This window comes from Haliotis asinina, chromosome 9 (genome assembly GCF_037392515.1).
Source record: "Haliotis asinina isolate JCU_RB_2024 chromosome 9, JCU_Hal_asi_v2, whole genome shotgun sequence".
NCBI classification, from domain to species: domain Eukaryota; kingdom Metazoa; phylum Mollusca; class Gastropoda; order Lepetellida; family Haliotidae; genus Haliotis; species Haliotis asinina.
In genome coordinates, this window is record NC_090288.1 from 27,371,894 (window position 1) to 27,395,798 (window position 23,905).

Sequence of the window (23,905 nt, forward strand, 5' to 3'; positions counted from 1 at the left end):
GAGAATATGAATAACCTGTGAACCTGCTGTAGTTATATTGATATTAGTAATTACCATGGACATCAAACTTGTACACCCAGATGATTTTGAAATCTAAAGCTGAGAGGTTCCAAATATCAGTGTTTATAAACCATTTTGTCTTTAGAAAATAAACTGCATATGACTTTTAGGTAACTGGTAGTGACATGCCATCAAAACTGTAATTCAACAAATAGTTTCAACAGAAGTCCCCCTCCATCTAAAAACATAAAATCAGTGAGAGGAAAGTATTATTACACATAAATTCTACACAGCCTGTGATACCATTATTTAAAAAAATGCTAAGTAATCTGTACAATGTATCATGGGCAATTTTTGTTTTAGACAATTGTGAAAGTATACACCAGTGAAGGAGACATATATTATTTGTCTTATCAAGTATTATTAGATAAACACACCGGGACCATGTTTGATTCAAATTCCCAAACACAACGTTAAAAGTACCCATTAAGCACACAAAAACTTACATTTACCAAACAGTATAAACGATCGACCACACTACGATTACGTTTACGCATGGCAATCAGACTTTAGAGTGTTTACATAATAATCTTTGTAGTAAAATATCGCGTCGTTTAAACCATGTACCAATAGCAACACCTACAAATCACGCGATATATACATGGGCAAATGAGTGAGTTTAGTTTCACGTTGCCTAGAGCAATATTCCAGCAATATCAAGGCAGGGGACACCAGAAATTAGATTCACACATTATACATGTATATAGAGACTCGAACCCAGCTTGACTAGAAAACGCTCAAACCAAAAGCTGCCGCACCGATTCCTACATATCTGGTTCATACAGATAACAAAATCTGGGAACTTCATAGATGCGTTGAAGAATAACTCTTCTAGTTATTCCACTTAAATAATTCTACAATTATTTAATAATCATATAATATGAAGAAAACAAATCATGGTGATATATCTGATGACACGTGATTGTCATATCTCTCTTTCCGTATTTAAGCCCAAGAGCTTACATTTGGATTTAATTCTTGGGTGTATAGAGTGACGACCCACTCCAAATGCAGAGACTTTGACGCTCTCAATGTTCGCTTCAATTTTGAAATTATAGATCAGTTTTCTGATTAAAGAGTATTTACAAATCTTGATTCTTTCCAGTTTTATTAAATAATGCGCATTTTCGAATTTAAGCTCTTCTTCACAAAAGTTACTTTCGGGGATTTGCCTGTAGGTGTCACCATGAGGTGTGCGAAATAGCCACAGCAAGGATCTCTAACAAAAGTAATGAAATAAAGGCTGACCCAACCGTCCCGTATTTCTCTGACAAAATAATTAACATGCTCTTGCATTGTGATGATTTCGCATTTTGGCATTAATATGTGTCATTTTGACAGAGTATCTTCTCATTTCCTGTCCGAAGTCTGCCCTACTGAACGACAAGTTAGATTTGATAAAGGCCAATATTCGCAGCCTTAGACTGTGATGCGGTCGTCGCTATTTCACTCTCGTTCAGAGACCGCGGTGGCGTGTTCGCTTTCTCGACTGTAGTATCTCCAAGGGAGGCAATTCACCTCAACCGCCACATCTCGCGTCTAACATTACAAAGTTTTTTGTGGTCAGTCGGTATCTGCACTGTAAAGTTGTGTCAATCACACAGTGTCCTGGGCAACATCAGTATTCCGGTTTAATAAGCGTAGTTTTTGTGTTTGTGTTTTTGATCTGTATAAAGGTTATGTGTAGCGGGTGTCATGTGCTTAAAGGTACCTCCAACAGATAGTACCCAGCTGCGGTAATGGTGAGTGCAATATTTGTAGATATGTTCATCTTCAAACACATTCTTCCTAAATATGGAATGTTAATACTTTAAATGTTATTATCAACTGGGATAACACCAAGTGATATTTAATATTTGTATTAACTCATTCTTCTAGCATGTATATTACTTAGCAATTCTATATATGTATATTATTACAACATTAGGCATGAGTTCAGTTGAGATGAACCGAAGACGGGTCAACCAAGTAAGCGTGCCTCACCACCTGATCCTGTTAGTTGTCACTTACTACAAGCACAGTTGTCTTTTTGGGAAAGAAGGGATTGCTGAAGACCAATTCTAGCCAGTGAGTGTAGGAAATTTCCCCAGTAGGACAATTTCCCACTGGACATTTCCACATGTCGACTTTACCTGACACCTGTTTTGTAACTAGTAGCACATTTAATTCCCCATTCATCGTAAAACTGTAGTACTATAAATGCGATGGGATCAACTAATCTGTTATTATGTGCGTTCACTTGTTAGGGGTTATGGTATTAGCTCATCTGTGCAATAGGTGTGTCCCCATTAGGTGCATGTTGGTCACTTCGGCCTTTGGAATGTTTTGTATAATCTTTTCAAGTAGTTTTCAACATGGGTCTCAATATGTAGTGTCCATCAGCTCATGTAGCAAACACCTCATTACTGTATAAACGTCTCCAATAATTGCTTTCTCCAATATAAAATCACATTTACAGTATGGTATGAATAACCTGTTAGAATGCTGTCATATCCTAAATTCTGAAATGGAATTCATTCAGAATAACCAGTTTAGATTTGAAGCTCTGTTTCTATGGGTATAGGTCTACCCCATTCCAAGTGACTTTCAGGTCAATCAACATGATCAAATAGACAATCAACTCATTAAACTGAGTGATCCGGTTACATAATAACTGGTAATGTACTGAAAGCCATTAAAAATGGAATTTGACATTCATACTTTATTTACTCACTCAAATGTTAACATATATAGTTGTAACTGGCCCATTTGTTTTAAATAAACATCTGTGGATAACTTAATCAGAACATGTCCAATCAACAACAATGTCAGCGACGCAACAGCATCAAACAAAGGAGGGGGGCACTTGCAGTCAATATTGTGTATATCCACCATGCACTGCAAGGCAGTCTCGGGGATCACTGGAACACACACATTTCTCAGAAACAGCTGTTGGATGGTCAGTAATATTGAAGGGCCGACGTCAATTCAACACTTGTCTTTGGTCAAAACGACCATGTTCAAAAACGACCATGTTCAAGTCTTTCTTACATTTGTTGCTGCCCATCTGCAAAGGGTATGTTAAACCTGCATTAAGGCAGTCATTTGTCCTCTTTGCAGTATCACCAACTGTTTTGAACCTATTTTGCAAATGTGAGACTCGCATATTGTGGTCCTGTCAAGCTGTAGTCAAAGGTGGCGCACTGGGTCACGGAGAAATGCATCACTTCCCTTGGCCCCCAATGGTGTATGAATGCACACTACAATGCCTGACAATCATCAGATCTGGAGAGACGCTGCTAATCATAGCAACAGTCTGATTATTTTCGTCTTGTGTCAAGTGTGAGATTTGCTCAATGTGATTCAGTATGACAATTCCATGTGCTTTTATAGGGAGTGAGTGAGTTTAGTTTTACGCCACTCAGCAGTATTACAGCTATATGGCAGCGGTCTGTAAATAATCGAGTCTGGACCAGACAATCCAGTGATCAACAACATGAGCATCGATCTGCGCAATTGGGAACCGATGACATGCGTCAACCAAGTCAGCGAGTCTGACCACCCGATCCCGTTAGTCGCCTCTTACGACAAGCTGAGTCGCCTTTTATGGCAAGCATGGGTGCTTTTATAGGGCATATGCACAACATTTTTAATGAATGTGGTTGTTTTTGTTCCAGGACAACAAATACCAATCGCGTTTTGAATATCTTTCAGTATATATATCTATAAAAGCTGCTTAAACTTATACTGTTGTAAAAATTCATATGCCCCACTGTATTCTTCTAGTGTTGGAAAGATAGCACATAATGGGTTGGAAGTGTGTTTGAAATACTGTTTCTCATAACTGGTACAATAATTTCTTCATAACAGTCATAAGTATGGTATATTGTTGTAAATGAATAGTATTAAATCACCCTGTACTTTCTCTTTAAATGGGACCCGTAAAGGTCCCAGGGTAGAACTTTTACTTATCTCTGAATGGTGTGTGTTAGTACTCTACTAGTTTTACAATACCCAGCATACACCTTAGCAACACTATCACCCTACACATTGTGGTTTCCCTCAGCCTTCCAACTTGCTTTTTGTATATTAATTCTTAAAACAACAAAGAAAGTCACCAATAGAAAAATATAAAACCATACAAAAATCAATTATGTTATATTTATATGTATTATCATGAATTTACATGCATTGTATATCGCTCTTGCTGGTTTAATGCATTGCATAATAGTGTATTGTGTGCCATGAAGTTTCTTCTCATGTGTAAGCAGTACTCTACGCACCAATCAAGCTTCTTACATTTAATTATAAAAGTAAGTATTTGTTCACAAGATTTTTTTCACAAATGTTGTCATTCTTTACTGCTGATATGTCATCACATTATATGAATATAAACTACTTTATGTATGGCAAAATAATGTTTGCAGTTTTGTCAAGTTATATTTCTCTTTATGATATAAATTTACACCATCTGTTCCAAATTACACATCCATAATTTGTTTACAAAACACTAACAGAGCAAGTTCACTTTCAACAGTTCACCTTGGGCTTCCATAACTGTCGTTGAATCTGTACTGGTACATGTGTACTGATACACCTTCCAGGAACTATTGTAGTAGCTGGAATATTGCTGAGTGCAACATTAAAAGCCAGTCCAACCAACCAACTGTGGAACTGCAGCATTAAACCTTCATCCTTAGTTTCACCCCACAGCATCACCTCATATACAAATCTGGGCAATGAGTCACACCTGTATTTTCAGCACTACTTCTACATTGTCATGCCCAACACCACCATGGCATAATTCGCAATCACATGTATGCATTTGTCATTACTTATTTAACCTACCTAAAAACCTACTCTCCTGATTCGCTGAAATGTTTTCACAGTTAATGTGTGCTAATTGCCTAAAACAGAAATATGTCTGTATCACTTCAGTAATCATCAACAGCACAACTCAAGGGAAGGTCACCTACCGCCTCATAGCTGAAAGAGGTGATGATCTCACTTCACAGAATACTGAAATGCCTTTTGCCTACATCATCTCCTTTGCACAAAATGTATTCACATGTATTCACAAGATCCTTGTGTTGTCTTGTACCTACAATATCGGTCGGCTTATGACTAACAAAACCATGTATGCATGTGGTCAATAATAATATTCCCCAAGTGTTACTTGAATCACAACAGAACACAATAAACTTAAACAAGCACATTTATTAATGCACGCTCAAAATAACACAAAATTTTCAAACATATAATGTTTACTGTGCATACTCTGAAGTCAGCTTAGCCACTGTGAGAATATTCCCACTTCCCAAATACAAGTGTCCCTCTCACTGGTCCTGCAAACACCTCCCACTACCACATCAGCAGCCCAGTGGCAAACATTATTTGATCAGGAACACTATGGCTTATGAATATAAGCATCTCCAGAACCTACAATAATACCGCTTGAGATTACCACATTATTTATCTGACATTATTACTAGGTTATTATGGTACATATGTATAGCACACATAACTAACACAACTAATACCTCTTCTAGGTGCTGGTATATGTCTCCCTCCATCCTTGCGTGTCAATCTGTACATCGTACTATCAATCTCAACTCACTTTGCGTCATACAACACTTGCAGTCACTTTTCGCACCCATTACTCTGGCTTTCTCATCGTCATTACAAGGTACCCATTCACAGCTGAGTTGCTAGGTACACAAGTACAAGTCATGGTACTGTGTCCAGGTTAACCGCATGTTGCTGTACCTTCAAGTAGGTGTTTGTATAAATACATGTGTCCACCATTTGCTCATATACCAAGGCATTCATGGGTTCTTGCAAGTTCAGAAGGTTGTGTTCTGTACACTAGGGGTGGTACCTCTTGGCTAACAAGCCCACTGCTGCTTCACATAAATGGCAGTCACCTCTTAGATGTTGGCTTTATACCCTATGTCATTGATATCTTATTGGTTCACTGTATACTTCTGCAGTTCTCTTTCTTTCCTTATGTTCCCCAAGTATACTTTCCATCCATAATCTGAAGGCCTCAATCGTTTAGTTAGGAGTTTACTCATGTACTTGTAAATATCTAACCTCATATTCTTAGCTTCCATGTCCTTTATTTATCCCAGTACATTTAATGTCAGCATCTCACACATTCAAGACATGTTCACACAAAAAAAAATAATGTCTACCTGATTTTTATCAGAGAGCTTTAAAAACACCATCACTCCCTAGTCAATAATGTTTTTGTAATGCTCAGTCTAATGTTCCATTCAGTGCAAGTATTTAGCTTGTTCTAACAACACTTGTAATACATTGTGTTTTGTCATACTGTGAAACATGTAGGTGTCACTCCATCTTATCAGAATATTGTTTTGTTCACCCTGTTGAGTTAGTATTTAATTTCATCTTAAAAAGTGTAATTTGAAGTACATGTGCTACATGTGTTTATTCATATGCTCGACATGTATCTGTTTACTCATCATGGAGTTAACCAAAATATTTGCTTATTGTTCTTATGAATTTCTTTTATATGTTGTGTTATGGTTTATCAAGGTAAAAACATTGAGGTTCACTGCGGTAGTCTAGTGGTTAAAGCTTTGGTCTGTCACACCTTGGTGTGAATCCCCACATGGTTTAATATGTGAACCCCATTTCTGGTGTTCTCTGCCCTGATGTTGCTGAAATATTGCTCAAAGCAGTGTAAAACCAAACTCAGTCAGTCAGAAAAAAAATGAATCACCCTGTGTTAGCCTATCCCATTCTAATGAAATGGTATTAGCTTTTCATTCATGAATGGCATAGTTTCCAGGCCAGGCCGCGTGGAGGCCCAGGGTATCTGGCCCAAAAAAAAAAGGGGGGCTAAAAGGTCTCATTGAAAAACTTCATTGTTCTACCCCAACACAAACAGCTCCCAAGCATCGGCTTGAATCATTCTTCATTGTCAGGTTATCCTGATGAGCACAGTTTCTGCATTGAACACTCTATATGAGTCTTCTAATTGTCATGTTATCCAGACTGTCTGACATCTGTTCTGTAGAGAGGGCTGGTGGGAGAGGCTTGCTTGTCATGTCACCATCACTGGTATATCTTCAGAAACAAATACTGCTGAGAGGGTCATGACTGTCATGTTATCCTCACTGACTGATATCTCTTCTCAAGTGAAGGCTGCTGTGAGGGTCTTGGTATCTGTTCTGAAGGCAGTTTTAATGGTGTTTTATTGTCAGGTTATCCACATCTGTTTTGTGGAAAGAGCTGCCGGGAAGGTCTTGATTCTCTTGTTACCTTGGCGACTGGCATCTGTTCTGAAGGCTGTTTTAATGGTCTTCATTGTCATGTTATCCTGGCTGACTGGCATCTGTTCTGAAGGCTGTTTTGATGGTCTTCATTGTCATGTTATCCTGGCTGACTGGCATCTGTTCTGAAGGCTGTTTTGATGGTCTTCATTGTCATGTTATCATGGCTGACTGGCATCTGTTCTGAAGGCTGTTTTGATGGTCTTCATTGTCATGTTATCCTGACTTACTGGCATCTGTTCTGAAGGCTGTTTTGATGGTCTTAATTGTCATGTTATCCTGACTGACTGGCATTTGTTCTGTAGAGAGGGTTGCTTTGCAGGTCTCAACAGTCATGTTATCCTGACTTGCTGACATTTGTTTTGTAGACAGGGCAGCTGTGAGAGTCTTCATTGCCATGTTATCCTGACAGACTGGCATCTCCTCTGAAGTTAAGGCTGCTATGAATGGCGGCGAAGAACGGTCTGCTATACCCCAGGTTGCGCTTAAAATGTTGAATAAAAAATATTTCATGTGAGTAATTGTTCAACATGGGGTTGGAAATGTGAGAGAACAACCCAGTGAAGAAATACATGTATACCTTTGATGGTGGCAATATTAAATTTTGAGAAAAAATATTCTGCGATCAGAAGCATGTTGTCAACCTTTACTTGCTTTGCTCGCAAGTAAGAGGACTGGTCATTTTGTCTATGCTGAGCAACACATTTGCACTACAGTCTGCCTGTGTCCTGACTGACTGGCATCGGTCTTGTAGAGAGGGCTCCTGGGAGGGTCTTCTTGGTCATTTCATCCTGACTCGCATCTGTTCTGTGGATATGGTTGTTGGGAGAATCTTCATTGTCATGTTATCCGGGCTTACTGGCATCTGTTCTGTAGAGAAGACTGTTGTAAGGGTCTTGATTATCATGTTATCCTCACTGGCATCTGTTCTGTAGAGAGGGCTCCTGGTAGGGTCTTCATTGTCATGTTATCCTGGTCTGCATCTGTTCTGTAGAGAGGGCGAATGTGAGGGTCTTGATTATCATGTTATCCTGACTGGCATCTGTTCTGTAGAGACTGCTTCCGGCAGGGCTTCATTGTCATGTTATCAAGGCCCACATCTGTTCTGTAGAGAGGGCTTCTGGTAGAGTCTTCATTGTCATGTTATCCTGACTGGCAACTGTTCTGTAGAGACTGGTAGGGTCTTCATTGTCATGTTATCCTGACTGGCATCTGTTCTGTAGAGAGGGCTTCTGGGAGGGTCTTCATTGCCATGTTATCCTGGCTCGCATCGCTTCTGTAGAGATGGCGGCTTGGAGAGTCTTCACTGTCATGTTATCTTGACTTACTGGCATCTGTTCTGTAGAGAGGACTGCTGTGAGAGTCTTGATCATCATGTTATCCTGACTGTCATCTATTCTGTAGACAGGGCTTCTGGAAGGGTCTTCATTGTCATGTTATCTTGTCCTGCGTGTGTTCTGTAGAGATGGCTCCGTTGAGAGTCTTGATTGTCATGTTTTCCAGACTGGCATCTGTTCTGTAGACAGGGCTCCTGGGTGGTACTTCATTGTCATTTCAGCCTGACTCGCATCTTTTCTGTAGAGACCGCTGCTTGAAGAGTCTTGATTGTTTTGATATTCATGACCCTGGTAGGGTCTTGATTATCATGTTATCCTGACTTAGTGGCATCTGTTCTGTAGAGAGGGCTTCTGGAAGGGTCTTCATTGTCATGTTATCCTGGCCTACATCTGTTCTGTAGAGATGGCTGCTGGGAGAGTCTTGATTCTCATGTTATCACGACTTACTGGCATCTGTTCTGTAGAGAGTGCTCCTGGTAGGGTCTTCACTGTCATTTTATCCTGGTCTGCATCTGTTCTGTAGAGAGGGCTGATGTGAGGGTCTTGATTATCATGTTATCCTGACTGGCATCTGTTCTGTAGAGACTGCTTCCGGCAGGGCTTCATTGTCATGTTATCAAGGCCCACATGTGTTCTGTAGAGAAGGCTTCTGGTAGAGTCTTCATTGTCATGTTATCCTGACTCGCGTCTGTTCTGTAGAGAGGGTTCCAAGTAGGGTCTTCATTGCCATGTTATCCTGGCTCGCATCGCTTCTGTAGAGATGGCGGCTTGGAGAGTCTTCACTGTCATGTTATCTTGACTTACTGGCATCTGTTCTGTAGAGACCGCTGCTTGAAGAGTCTTGATTGTTTTGATATTCATGACCCTGGTAGGGTCTTGATTATCATGTTATCCTGACTTACTGGCATCTGTTCTGTAGAGAGGGCTTCTGGAAGGGTCTTCATTGTCATGTTATCCTGGCCCACATCTGTTCTGTAGAGACTGCTGCTGGGAGAGTCTTGATTGTCATGTTATCACGACTTACTGGCATCTGTCCTGTAGAGAGTGCTCCTGGTAGGGTCTTCATTGTCATGTTATCCTGGTCCGCATCTGTTCTGTAGAGAGGGCTGCTTGGAGAGTCTTGATTGTCATGTTATACTGACTGGCATCTCTTCTGTATGGAGGGATCCTGGGTGGGTCTTCATTGTCATTTTATCCTGACTCGCATCTATTCTGTAGAGAGTGCTCCTGGTAGGGTCTTCATTGTCATGTTATACTGGCTCGCATCTGTTCTGTAGAGAGGGCTGCTTGGAGAGTCTTCATTGTCATTTTTTCCTGTTTCGCATCTGTTCTGTAGAGACCGCTGCTATGACAGTCTTGATTATCATGTTATCCTGGCTTGCTACTGGTCTGTGGACAGGGCTGCTGGGAAAGTCTTGCTTGTCATGTTTTCCTGGCTTGCTGGCGTCTGTTCCATAGTGAAGGCTGCTGGGAGAGTCTTCAGTGTCCGGTTATCCTTACCACAGGCACACTGTAGCGCAAGTGGGGTTGCGCAACATAGAGAATATTACACGTCGTCTTATATGTCAGCAAAAGTTTGACAACATGCTTTCCTCGCTTCTGATCAAAACATATTTTGTTTTATTGTCCAAATAGAATATCACCACTATTAAAGGTACACTCCCATTTCTTCACTTAGTTGTGCTGTCACATTTCTTACCCCATGTTTAATAATTACTCATGCGAAGCATGTTTTGTTCAACATTTTTAGCACCACTCGTGGTATTGTTATTGTTCTTTGCCTCAGTTACCCCTGCCAGCTTCCGGTTGAATGGAGTGACGGAAAAAGAATAAGCAGAAATTATACAAAAATACCATATTGCCTAGTTTTATCAAGAACCTTTTGCAATTCATTTGTCTTATCTATCGTCACTATTGTTAGAATGTTCATGACAATAATACTACATATAAGCAATTCTGGCGTAATGGCCGAATGAAGCAGGGGAGGTAACTGTACATATTCCATATGGAATAATACCCTAACACCCTCCTGTTCCTTCACTCCATTGAACCGGAAGCTGGAAGGGAGAATGGAGGCAAAGAACGGTCTGATAAAAAGGGTTGCGCTTAAAATGTTGAATAAAAAATATTTCATGTGAGTAATTGTTCAACATGGGGTTGGAAATGTGAGAGAACAACCCAGTGAAGAAATGGGTGTATACCTTTGATGGTGGCAATATTAAACTTTGAGATGAAAAATATTCTTCGATCAGAAGCATGTTGTCAACCTTTGCTTGCTTTGCTCGCATGTAAGAGGACTGGTCATTTTGTCTATGCTGAGCAACCCATTTGCGCTACAGTCTGCCTGTGTCCAGACTGACTGGAATCGGTTTTGTAGAGAGGGCTCCTTGGAGGGTCTTTTTGATAATTTTATCCTGGCTCGCATCCGTTCTGTGCATAAGGAGTCTTTACTGTCATGTTATCCTGATTGGCATCTGTTCTGTAGAGAGGGCTCCTGGTAGGGTCTTGATTATCATGTTATCCTGGCTTGCATCTGTACGTAGAGAGGGCTCCTGGAAGGGTCTTGATTGTTATCTGTTCTGAAGGTTCCTTTGAGGGGTTTTAGGCTGGTCTAAAGTCTAGACTGCATGTCTGGCTTGCATCTGTTCTGTAGAGAGGGCTACTATGAAAGTCTGGATTGTTATGTTATCCTCACTGATTGGCATCTGTTCTGTATAGACAGCTCCTGGGAAGGTCTTGATTATCATGTTATCCTAGCTCTCATGTGTTCTGTAGAGACGGCTGCTGGGAAAGTCATGCTTGTCATGTCATCCTGACTGGCATTGGTTTTGTAGAGAGGGCTCCTGGGGAGGCTCTTCATTGTCGTGTTATTCTGGCTCCCATCTGTTCTACAGTGAGGTCTGCTGGGAGAGTCTTGCTTGTCATGCTATCCTGGCTGACTGTCATCTGTTCTGAAAGGGGAGTTAGGAGAGTTTTGATTGTCATGACTGTCATCTGTTCTGAAAGGGGAGTTAGGAGAGTTTTGATTGTCATGACTGTCATCTGTTCTGAAAGGGAGCTAGGAGAGTCTTGATTGTCATGACTGGCATCTGTTCTGAAAGGGGAGCTAGGAGAGTCTTGATTGTCATGACTGGCATCTGTTCTGAAAGGGGAGCTAGGAGAGTCTTGATTGTCATGACTGGCATCTGTTCCGTAAGGGGCTGCTGGAAAAGTCTTCATTGTCGTGTTATTATCCTTACTGACATCTGGTGTATATATTGATGTTGTTAAGATTAGAAATAGGGTACTCTTGAATTTATAACATACATTAAGTCTATACCATTTTGTGCTAAATGCTGTATGTGACTGTCTGTCAGTATCACATTTGGATCAATTACGAGCCTGCTAAGTGTGAAATCCGGGTTTTTTGTGAGTATACACTGTGCCCTGCAGTGATAGTGAGAATTTGTCCAAAATGATTGAAGACTGTTTGCCCTCTTACTGTAAAATTGTCTGTACTCTAGATGTCTCACAGCTATGTCAAATGGTGCAACTGGTGGGTGAATGAAGTTCGTTCTGCATCCTTGACATTTCCTTATGCGTCCATTTAAGGCGATCAATTGGAAGTTATTCTCTGTGTGTCCAGCCAGCCTAGTATGTGATCCATGGGACATATTTTGTTCCTGTGTGCCTTTTTGTAGGAATAAAGATGAAGTTTCCAATCTGTTGCCCTCATTTTCTACATCAGGTACCTGGCACACACAGCACACAAAGGTCTCATTTTGCAGTGTTCTAAATGATTCCCTTCTGCCTGAACATTCAAGGTGATACCAATACTTGCAGCTCTCACACTGTACCTGCAATACCAAGGCATTATTATTACTTTGGCTTTATTGTTTCAGGTGTGTGTCTTTTCCATCAGTCCAGAATGTTTATCATTTTGTCATTCCACATGGATATAAAAGTTATTGAAACATTATTTCTTCAGTATTATGTGCTGTAATAGCCATAAATCCTTACCCATCGTTGTGCCCTTGGTTTGGTGCCTTGTGTTTTTGTTTCACATCTTTTATTGTCCTCCATATGTGTTTGCATTGAGCAGCCTCTACAGATATCTGCCATTGCATGTAAATCTGAAACAACACATCAATATTTGTTTAAAGAAGTTCACATTACTGTTAATTGATTATACTTTTTGGAAATGTTCATTGGTGTAATTTACTCTTTCAAGTTATAATGCATGTAACTCAGGTAACTAATAGAGTAGTATGTTTCAGTAATCTGTACTTACCAGCTTCTTGCAACAAATGTGATACTATCTGTACTCTTGACTCAGCGGTATCAAATCTGGTACACATGTTCTCCCCATCAAGCAGAATGTCAACAAACTGAAATTTGAAATCGTTTTATTCATAAGAATTTGGTCTAATGTCTGGGTGAGTAATGTTAAACTGTGGTTACTGTTGTCAGACATAATAAGGTCACTGATTTATTTAAAATTTTTAAGCAGTAATATTGTTTCGATTTTCTTTGACGTCAGCTGTGTCTGTTGCCCATTCATTTTAGCTGAAATTAGTTTTCAAAAATGTGTGTTACCTTCATCACATATATACCACAGCTTGTGGAGTCTTGTTGTAATTGATGTTCTCTTGTGGTCAGCCTCCATCTTTTCTGAAGTGTTTCCTTGTCCAGTAAACCTATTTTACATCTGCTTCTCAGTATTCTCCGCCAAGCTGACAAAACTGCCTCTTTACTCTGATGTGATGTGTCTTCACCCATTGGGTTTATATATACAATCTCATAATTCTTGGGGTATACCACAAACAATTGCCAATGCCTTCCTGTCACATGAGGAGCCAGTATCATCTCTTTTGAGAGAAGATCCACCTGTCCCAAAAATAGGTTCTTTTAAACAATATTCTTTGCTTTATATTTTGCAAAAGGACACACATTCCATTCTTTATTTAGTTACTAATTCCATAACGCAAAGAGCATCTTACAGAATAATCTAGTATTAACAACTCATATTCTCATCATATGCAATGTGTTTATGAATGAGCAGAAATACATCTTTATAACTTAGTCCGCTTGGGTAAGTCAGTTATCAAGTGCACAAAACTCTTGAAATAGCAAATCTGTGAACATAAGGGATGGAACTGGCCTTCACTGTCCAATTTTTGTCATGAGTAGTAACTAAGGGGATTTGGTAACCCTGTTAGTTAACTTATTTCACACATCATCATATCCTACATGCTGCTGATCACTGCATTGTTTGGTCTAGACTCGACATGCCACCATCATGCTGAAATAGCATGTCAGCTCTAATCAGGATGTATGAGTGCTACCCACTGGTGCTGTGAGCACAGGGGCCCCAGATTCTCTACAAATAAGTTTGACCATGTGAGAAGGAGGCACGTGCAGCTACAAGCGGAATACATTTCATCATCATGCTGTGCAGTTGCACTAGCCTACATCTGCTCTCCCTTTCACAAACCAAATGGGTTTGCCATGCATCGCATGCCTCTCGTGAACATGTTCCCTGTGCCGGTCCAATTTATCCTTGTTTGCCAGTAGTATATATCTTGCTTTAAATGTCCCAGAGAGAGTGGGGAGACATAAATGTTCATTTATACCTCTTGAACACGTTTGTATTTGTCCACCAAAGGTAATCCATTGTAAAAAATGCCTATGCAAACTTTTGACAATGATTGTATTTCTTACATTCCTGAGTGCTGGTGGTTGTCCATGCTTGAGAATAACATCTGTTGCAACAAGGCAGTCCATCAGATATACATCATCTCGGTCTCCACATCTAACACTGCAGTATGCATTGAGTATCTGTGAAAATGGTAAGCAATCATTTCACTCAAAAATACATGTCCTGCAGTCTCACGATTCAGCATTGTTCCCTGTGTACGTCTTGACAGACCACCAGTACACAACTGGGCTGTTGTCACATGTGGCATTAAGCAACTGAGAAACTGATTTAAATACATGCTGCTACAATTTAAGCAGTATGTTCAAATTCATTGTGTTATGTGTTATATCATTAAAACGTCGTTCCAAAATTATGAAGCCAAATCCATGCATAACAATGACATGATTGTGCAGGTTACCTAACAAAAATAGTAGGTGTTCCATTTGTCACATAAGTATGCCATCATCCAGTTTCATACTAGTTAGTTGATGTGGAAATACCTCATCTGTAACTTCATGCCCTGATCTTAGTGCTCCGAAGCTTTTCCCTGTCAGTTTATGTCCATGAACTACAGCCATCACCGCATTTGTGTTTGAGTGTAACCTCCATATGGACTCGAAATCCAAAGGTATTGGTAGCTGAAAGTAACATGAACAATAACTGTCACTTCTGTAATGTTACAACTTCACATATAATTATTATGCTTTCCAGTATAGACTTGCTCTTCATGCTGCATACCAGGGGCATATTTTTCTCATTATTGGTGTTGACCACCTTCAGCATTTTGGTAGTGTTAGGCTTCACGTTGATTGGGAGGTTGTACTCACTGACTGTCATTGTATGTCATCACAACCTTACTGCTTGGAGGCTTTATTTTAACATCAAACACTGATGTATCCTGTGCATCCTATATTGTTTTCAGTCAACAAAAAGTAAACCATACTTCAGTCAAATGTGTACATTCTGATGACAATGTTAACTGAGTAACTTACAGGTTCACTGTGTCTCCTGTTGATCAGATGTGTCTCCCCTCCTTCATTCTGTAAAGAATGGGGCAATTAGTTCATTACAAGTTCATATTGAAACCCAATGAAAGCGTTTGTACATCTACATCAACATAAAGGCACAGGTCATATACTTACCTTTTTGTTTGTGTTAGCATCAGTTGTTGGCGTTATGAAATTTCTTTTCCTCTTTCTCCCTTCAAATGTTAACAGGGGTAGGCTGTCTGAATCTTCATCTTGTTCCTGCAATTTGTGATATTATGAGAATATTCATTTTGCTACTTATAACACACCATACAATAGAATCTTTCCTTTGGGTCTAGTACATATTTTCATGTATAAAAAACTGAAATATCATTTCTGTTCATTGCAACTATGAGTATTTAACATACCTCTGAGCTTGTGTTCTTATCGGAATCTCTTGTCAAGTCTATTGATATTGTCCTCTTTCTCTTTCTATCCTCAAATGCAGCTGACTCTGCCTATAAGGGTAGAATGCTCTTTTTGTATTTAACTTCATAATATCACAAACATTTATAACTTCATAGGTACTTGTTAGCAGTGTTGGGAATTGGTTGAAATATTTCTCTCATTATTGGTTTACGACTAATGACCATTCTCCAAAACAAACTGGTTATTGTCATTTTTCACTTTCCTGTTCAGGTGCTTATTGCAGATTAGTGATAAAGAAACATGTCATGTGTTTGGGTTATTTTTGTGTTATATCTGAAAAATGCACACGTATATGCAGATTTCACATGAATGTAAACTTGCTAATTTAAGGGGATCACTAATGTTACACTACCCAGTCTTCTATAAATATTCAGTCAAGTGTTTCAAAATATAAAACATAAAACATAAAAAATATAAAACAGAGGTTAAAAAATCATTTTACATTGTATTGTGAGAAAATGTTATCAACTGCTTGGTTGTAAAGTCATTTTTGATTATTTCAATTAATCAGACCACAACAACTTGCTAGTAAGAAAAAAGTAAATGTTATCAGAGAGATTTATAAGATGTACCAGTATCTAGACATATATATATATAACATTCACATTCCATGAAAAATAAAACACAGTGCTTGGAATATCTAAAAATATGTCTTGTTTTCTCTACATACTTACCATGAAACTTGCCATAGTAGGTAGGTCATCTTCTGTTTCGTCATTGTCCTACAAGTGGTCGGTGTCACATAAGTATATGTATGATTTCATATTGGATTGTTAATTCTATACATCATTGAAGCCATCCTCAGATATTTTACATTAGTTTCACATGTGTTAGTGTCATAATTATGACTTTTTCATTACTGTTCCACTGCTGAGTACTTTGTCAGTTGGCAAACATAGGCACACTTAACTTTCTTTAGTACTTGTTTATGCTTTGGTGAAACATCAAAGGCACTGACAGTACTTTATCACACAATATTGTGTGCTTTTTGCATTACGTCACAATATGTTGGTGTCACTGCATCATTCAAGTCTGCCCCCTCATAATTGCACTCTTGTATTTAATACATCACAATGTAACTAACGTCATGATGCATGTCATCACCTCATACAGCCTACTGTTTCAAGGTTTGCACTTCACTCAATCACCTAACATCATTAGTGGAAACATTACATTTATATGGTTTTATGGTTTACGCTAGTCACAGATGTTCTTAAAGTATTTTAGAGAAGATATTTAACCTGAATGTAAATTGTCACCAAAATGCATTTCCATAAGGGGCAGACACTTCTTAAGAACAACATGTTAGTAAGCCCTGTGCAAGGATTCTTATTTTAGGTCACCAACAACAGTTTTTCTTTACTGACATAGATTAATAGAAATAAACCCATAAGTGTGTCATACAAGTCATACGAAACTCATGCAAAATTATATATTAATAAAAGAATTCACACTTGTTTAGTATAAGTTGTGTGACACACTTGCTCATGTAATAATCTCTACATCTTAAGAAATCAGTTAACTTGAGGAATTCTTTCATGGCAATTAATTACTTTAAGAAATTCCTGATTTTTTAAAACACAGCATTGATCCAACCTTTCTTTAAAGAATTAAGATCATTTTTGTACTTTGCAAGTGTATGTACTTTACTTACCTTCATGGTGTTGTTGTGCTCTAATTTCCTCTTTCCTTCCTCAATTACTGGTGCTGACTTTGCCTAGTATGAGATAATGTGCATTCTGTCTTTACCAGCATGTTTCTTTACACTTGCTAGTATTGAAATGTTAGGTTATCAGATATTTTAATAAGGTGTGCCTTAAGTGTAACTTATGCATTCTACCAACAGTACCAGGCAGTGCTAAGAGTGTTTTAATGTCTTGTTTTTTCTACATACTTACCATGAAACTTGCCATAGTAGGTAGGTCATCTTCTGTTTTGTCATCGTCCTACAAGTGGTCGGTGTCACATAAGTATACGTATGATTTCACATTGGATTGTTGATTCTATACATTCATTTCAGTAGAAGTCATTCTCTGATATTTTATGTGAGGTTCACATGTCTAAGATGCATACTTATAACTATAACTATTTAGTTCTTAACACAAGTGCTATCAACCAGAATAATGGGTTTTTTTTAAATGTCATTATGAAGTTGTATCCCACTCACATTTTTGTTCACAACTAAACCAAACTTAATAATTAACATTAGTAAAATCTGTATTTAGTCTCTTGTTTAGGTTACCTGGTAATATCAGTAATAGAAAAACAAATACTTAGGAGATAAATATACTGTGTTGGAAAAGTCATAGGTATATAGCAAAATTGTAATAGCTGTAAATTTGATTTAAAAATGAACGCGTAGTATGAGGTTTTAAGTTCAAAATCTAGAGCTATTATAATTTTATTACATGTTTATACATCTGATTTTCCAACACATTACGATCTCCATTCTACCATAACAGGATTATTTTCAGATTTTCAACAAATACATGATGTGTTGGAAAATCAGAGGTATATAACTTGATCATATATCTCTGAATGATTTTGATTAACCAAGCAAAATCCAGCACTTACTGAAGTCATGATATAATGTTGTATATATATTTGAGTATTTTTTGTGATTCATATGCTTCTTAATAGTCCATTTTCATGACCTTTTTTTACCACATGTTTATTATTGCACATTTTTTTAGAGCTTGCAAATTCACAAATGTTGATTATGTTCCTGTTACATGTGTTTCTGCTTTGTGTTCACTCTAAACATATTTCTGTTTATACACCTATCTTGTAAAGTTCAGTACAAAGTTTCATCAACAACCATAAAACTCATACCTGATGCTATACCCTAATTTTGCTTGCACTGTATCTTTCTAATCATTAAATAAGGCTCAAGTACTGGCATATACACATACTGTCTGAGTAGAGCTGTAATGCTGCTGAGTGTGGCGTTAACTAAGGTAGACTCATGTACATTTAGCTTACCTCAGCTCTTGAAATACAAGCTTTATTATCATCTGACTCATATACTTTGTGCTGGAAGTAATGATAATTGGTTGTTATTAAATCATTAAAAGAAACAGTCATTTTTAGGACACCTTATATAAAAATTCAGTAGTATTAAGTTGCACCTGCTTTTTATTCCTACTTTTCTTGTAAAATGTAATATCACATCTTGCACATTCAAAATATGTACACTTTACATACCTGTGTGTTTGTGATGTCCTCAACAGATTCTTTAGTTGAGGCTATTGTTTCTGTCCATGTCCTGCTTTCTCCCTCAAATGCAGAGGTGGCCCTCGTCTAGTATGACAGGTTCTATCTTTACTTCATAGTGTTACATATTTATGACTTCATAAGTGCATTGCTGTATTACATAGACATGAAAACATTTTAATTATATGTACCCAGAAATAAATATAATATATGTAATTAGATTCTGCAAACAGTATGACACTGTGCTAAGAATGATATATTTTGAGTTTTCACTGTTTACACTTACAGTGATACTTGCCATATTTTGTTGGTCAAACACAGAATGTCCATGCTCCAGCAATTGGTCAGTATTGTTTAAAAAGCATGCAAGTATGCAAGTATGATCAATGATCACCATAATTATAAACTAACATTAAAGAATCAGTTTATTACCAGAAAGCATAGAGCTGATTGGTTGGAACAATAGTCGTCCTGTTCCTCCTTATTGTGTTTTTTTTTGTTTATTTGTTTTTGTGTTCTTTTTAATTTGCTCATTCTTGTAAAGGGTTACCTTTTTGACAGCATTTTTTCTGGAGACACTTGAAAGCCATTTTGCCTTCTCTGCAAGTAAAATTGTGAAAGTTTATCTCTTGTGCATTAACTTCTCTTAGAAGCAATACATGCATACGACATATGCCATATTTGGGATTTCACTTTCTTAGTAAAGTACAAATTCTAGTACTTTTTGGTTGAGTCCCATCTAGCCGCCTAGCCCTCTCAGCCACCGCGACTTCCACAAATGAAAGTCGGACAAATGGTAGTCTAGATTGCATACTTTGTGTACACCTCTGATGAGTGTAAATTGGCATGGCATGCATAGTCATAAACTCATTATCATTATTTTTCTGATATTTGAATAATCATTCACTATTTATATCTACCTCAGTACTTACGCATCATATGTTTCCTCTTGTTGAGCAAATACTTTTTGTGTACTTTACACTTCAGGAAATTTACAGCTGCTCTAGGCATCTGCCTATGTTTTCTCCTTCTCCGAAAACAGTTCCTGTTTTGAACAGTTTTCTTTATCTTTTCTAGGGACTGGTTGGCCTCAGTCACTGTTTCCTGGCAGTTGCACCTTGACAGCAGATCCCTCAACTCACACAGCAACCTCATGCTTACTTGTTTCTCTTGGGCAGTGCCAATATCATCTGTATGAGCCTTCATTGATGTGCCACTTGACTCTTCACCATTTGTGTTTCCACATGAAGGAACATCTTCTAAAGATGCTTTTGGAACTTTGACATTGATGACTGTTGGCAGGGATTTCCTACAATCCTTGCTTACATGTAACATTGGAGTGTTTCTGTATTCCTTGGGTAAAGCTTCCCATGGCAGGTTGTTGTTATACAATGTGGCAAGAATATGCTTACATGGAAGAAAATGTCTTCTAAAATCATGGCAAGGACAGAGATCTTTGGTCCCCCTATTTAGAACAACACTGTAATTCTTCACTTGATAAGTCGATTCACCTGTGTGAATAGATTCCATTTGCATAGCTTCATTTAGTCTCCTTCTACAGTGTTCAAAGCATGTCCACCCTCTCCCATTCAAGAACCCAGGGACCGAATCCTTCAGTGCCATCTTCATTTTGTCATTCTTTTCATAGTAACTGCAATGACATTGCTTATTTTTAGGATATTTAGCATCGGTGTATATAGTTAACAGTAAGTAAAATTAACCTGACCTATATTGTACTAAATTGTGTCCTTGCTGCATACAATAATTGCTTGTATTTTGATAACATAATCTGGTTCTGTTTACACCATGCATATGTATCTAGTATACAGCATGTACCAGAGAAAAGTATTAGCATTGAAAGTATCATGCTAAGTAACACATGTATGTACAAAATGTGGCAAGTCACTGTCAGATCAGTAGTGACTCTTGTCATAAGTGTGATATACGTACATTTTCATTTCACTTTTGCTGTAACACACTTCCACAAGTTGCAGTGGGTTACATTTTTCTACTAAATGATAAATTCACATTTGCAACTGTAACCTCGTCTGTTTGTGATTGTGAGAAATTAACAGTTTCTATTCATTGCTTTCATCTCTTTCCCCTCAAAAAAGGGCATAGATTTTGTGCATCAAAGCCTCTCAACTCCATATAACACTTTTGCATTGATAGAACCCACTTTATTTAGATAAATGAACTAATGCCTTGCAGGACTTAAGCATTTCACAATCGGCAACATCAATATTCCTTTTTCAAAGCATACAGTGAATCAATCCATCAAGTCATATTCTGTAGGACTTTCTTATGCCAATTGCTAATATCTTAAACAATGCATATAACATTACAGAAAGAATAAAGCCTGCATTTCCAGTGTGGGCTTACTTGCATGAAAACATGACATTAGCAAACCAGGTATTCATATCCTACATTTAACCATTACCAAATCAAATGAAATATCTGAATTACTGTACCTCTGTTGACTGTTGTTGTGGTGTTTCATTATAAGTGCAATCAGCCCAGTTATGGTCATGTCTGTAGAATGTTTCTGCTCTCTTTTTAACAGAGAATGAAGCCTCTCAACACCATTGTTTGTTGTTAGTCCCACATGTTGGTCAAAATGTCTGAAGGCCATGGCCCATGGCTGAAATTGTAATATTATGTATCACATACAAGCACAAATTCATATGTTTGTGTTCAATATTTCTGTACAAAAGAATTCCATTGCTATTGTACTACAATGTGCAAGTATGTTTCATTGACATAAACAGGCACAGGTGAGGCCAAGATCATTACTGATAAATGATTTAAATTCTGAAACAGCTATACAACAGTCATTATACAAAATGGAAATATATACTGGCATATGTTGTTATATGGAATATGACTTTTAATATAACTATTTGAAAAAAATGTGCATATATTCTTGATAAAAGTCATATTATGCATTCAGTATGTGATTAGGTGAAGACATGTACCATTCACACAACTGACTTCAAATCCCTTAAGGTTTGCAGTCAATACAGTGCTTATTTTTTTTTCATATACCTTAGGTGAGCACAGCCAGAAGTTATCCATATACTCAATGAAGTTTTTGTAGTGCCCCCACTTATCTCTGAGTTCCTGAACTTGACTTCCATAGTCCGACTCTTCCAAGCAGGACATTATGTTGGACAAGCTGGATAAAAGCAGTAATATGTTCATCTCAATGTAAGTTAAGCTGCAAACAGTTAGAAGCACAGATAGAAGGAAAGCATAAGTTGTACCAAAGGATTAAAGATATTTTTAATTGTTTGAAGAGTATTTTATGTCATGTGTTAATAATTATCTTAGAAAATATGTACACATTATTAGGTACCACAGTCCTGAGTCATCAGACAATTTACTTCAAGACAAATTTTAAGTCATTAGAAGCTGGAACATAAAAAACAATTTGCAAAAGTGAAGGATTTTGTTGACATGTACCTAAGACAGCGAATCTGAGGTTTGAAATAAAGCATTAGTTATGTATGTGTCAAATATTTCAAGATTTTGGAATATGCTTCCAGAAGGCATAATACACCATTACCAGATTCCAAACCTTGCTACATGGAAGGACTGACATACACTGGGATATGTTAAGGGATTGTTTTACAGAAACTGATTATGATTATTCATTTGTCTCATCCTTATACACAATGATCTTAACACAGATCAGTGTTACACCTATTTCAGAGGCTAAAATGTGTACCTATATGTATGTCATTCCATTAATGTTCAGCATTCTTCTTTATGTTTACGAATTATATCAATCTTCCAAATGAACAGTGCATATGAAACTTGTACTGGATTAAAGGAGGTAGATTCCAAATGTAAGGTTCAAATCAACTCTTCTTATCTGAAATTGGCATAATTTCATTTAAACAAATTACTACATTTACATAAACATCAGATATACTTCTCTCCTACACACATCTAACTTTGCATGCATTGCAATCATCCTTCATTTACATCATGCCGTATGTGTTTCCTATAAAGATGCACAACTTTCTGCTTGTATGTTTTACTGTTCTGATAATGGGTTTTGACATTATTCATTATATAATTTCTGTTGCAAATGATAAGGCCCAGACACATACTCTGACATAATCGCCTCCTGATCTGTCTTAGATGGTATCCTCTGTAACCATCTTTTCCATGATTGCTTCACATGGAAATGGCAGATGTAATAACTGCTATCTGAAAACGGAAATGTGCAGTTCAAAGTTAATTGCGAGAGAGAGAGAGAGAGAGAGAGAGAGAGAGAGACAGACACAGAGAGAGAGAGCAATAATCATCCAGAATATGTCAGATCACTATTTCGAGATAAAAAGTAAGGAGAAATACGCAATTATTTATATGATGAGAATTCTTGTATGAAAACAAACAACTGAGATGAATGAGAAAGAGTAAGTGTGCGTGCTTGATTACTTGGAAAAATCTTCTTTTTTCCCTCTGGTCGTCGTCAATGATAAAAACTTCAGGCTTCCACTCTTTGTGAAAGGAAGTAAATTTCTCCATCCCCTCCTGTAGACTATCCGTGGTCTGATCTTCGGTTACAATAAAACCCACCGGAACATACACCGAATTTGTCCGTACCGCCAGTTGATACAGGGGAAGGTTGTACTTGTTCGTCTTATAAGTTGCATCCAATAAAACAGCACTGCCAAACTGTTCAAGCATTGTTCTTTGCCACCGTGTTGACATGACCAGTAAAAAGGTGTCACCTGAAGTCTCGCTGAAATTAATAATAACAACCTCTCCAAACAAATATCTTTTTCCCATAATGGTAATAATTTTAATAATGATTATCACCCGAACCCTCTCTGCTGCATTTTCATTCTAATCTGTAAAAAATAAAATAATAAA

General features: G+C 37.8%; 1 long non-coding RNA gene across 1 annotated transcript; it reads left to right on the forward strand.

The window, feature by feature from the left end:
• Positions 1–1,595: 1,595 nt before the first annotated feature.
• LOC137296009 (uncharacterized) lies at positions 1,596–23,709 on the forward strand. Its single transcript, XR_010957616.1, has 3 exons — positions 1,596–1,802; positions 20,099–22,874; positions 23,349–23,709. It is a non-coding gene; the product is annotated as an uncharacterized lncRNA (long non-coding RNA).
• Positions 23,710–23,905: the final 196 nt, after the last annotated feature.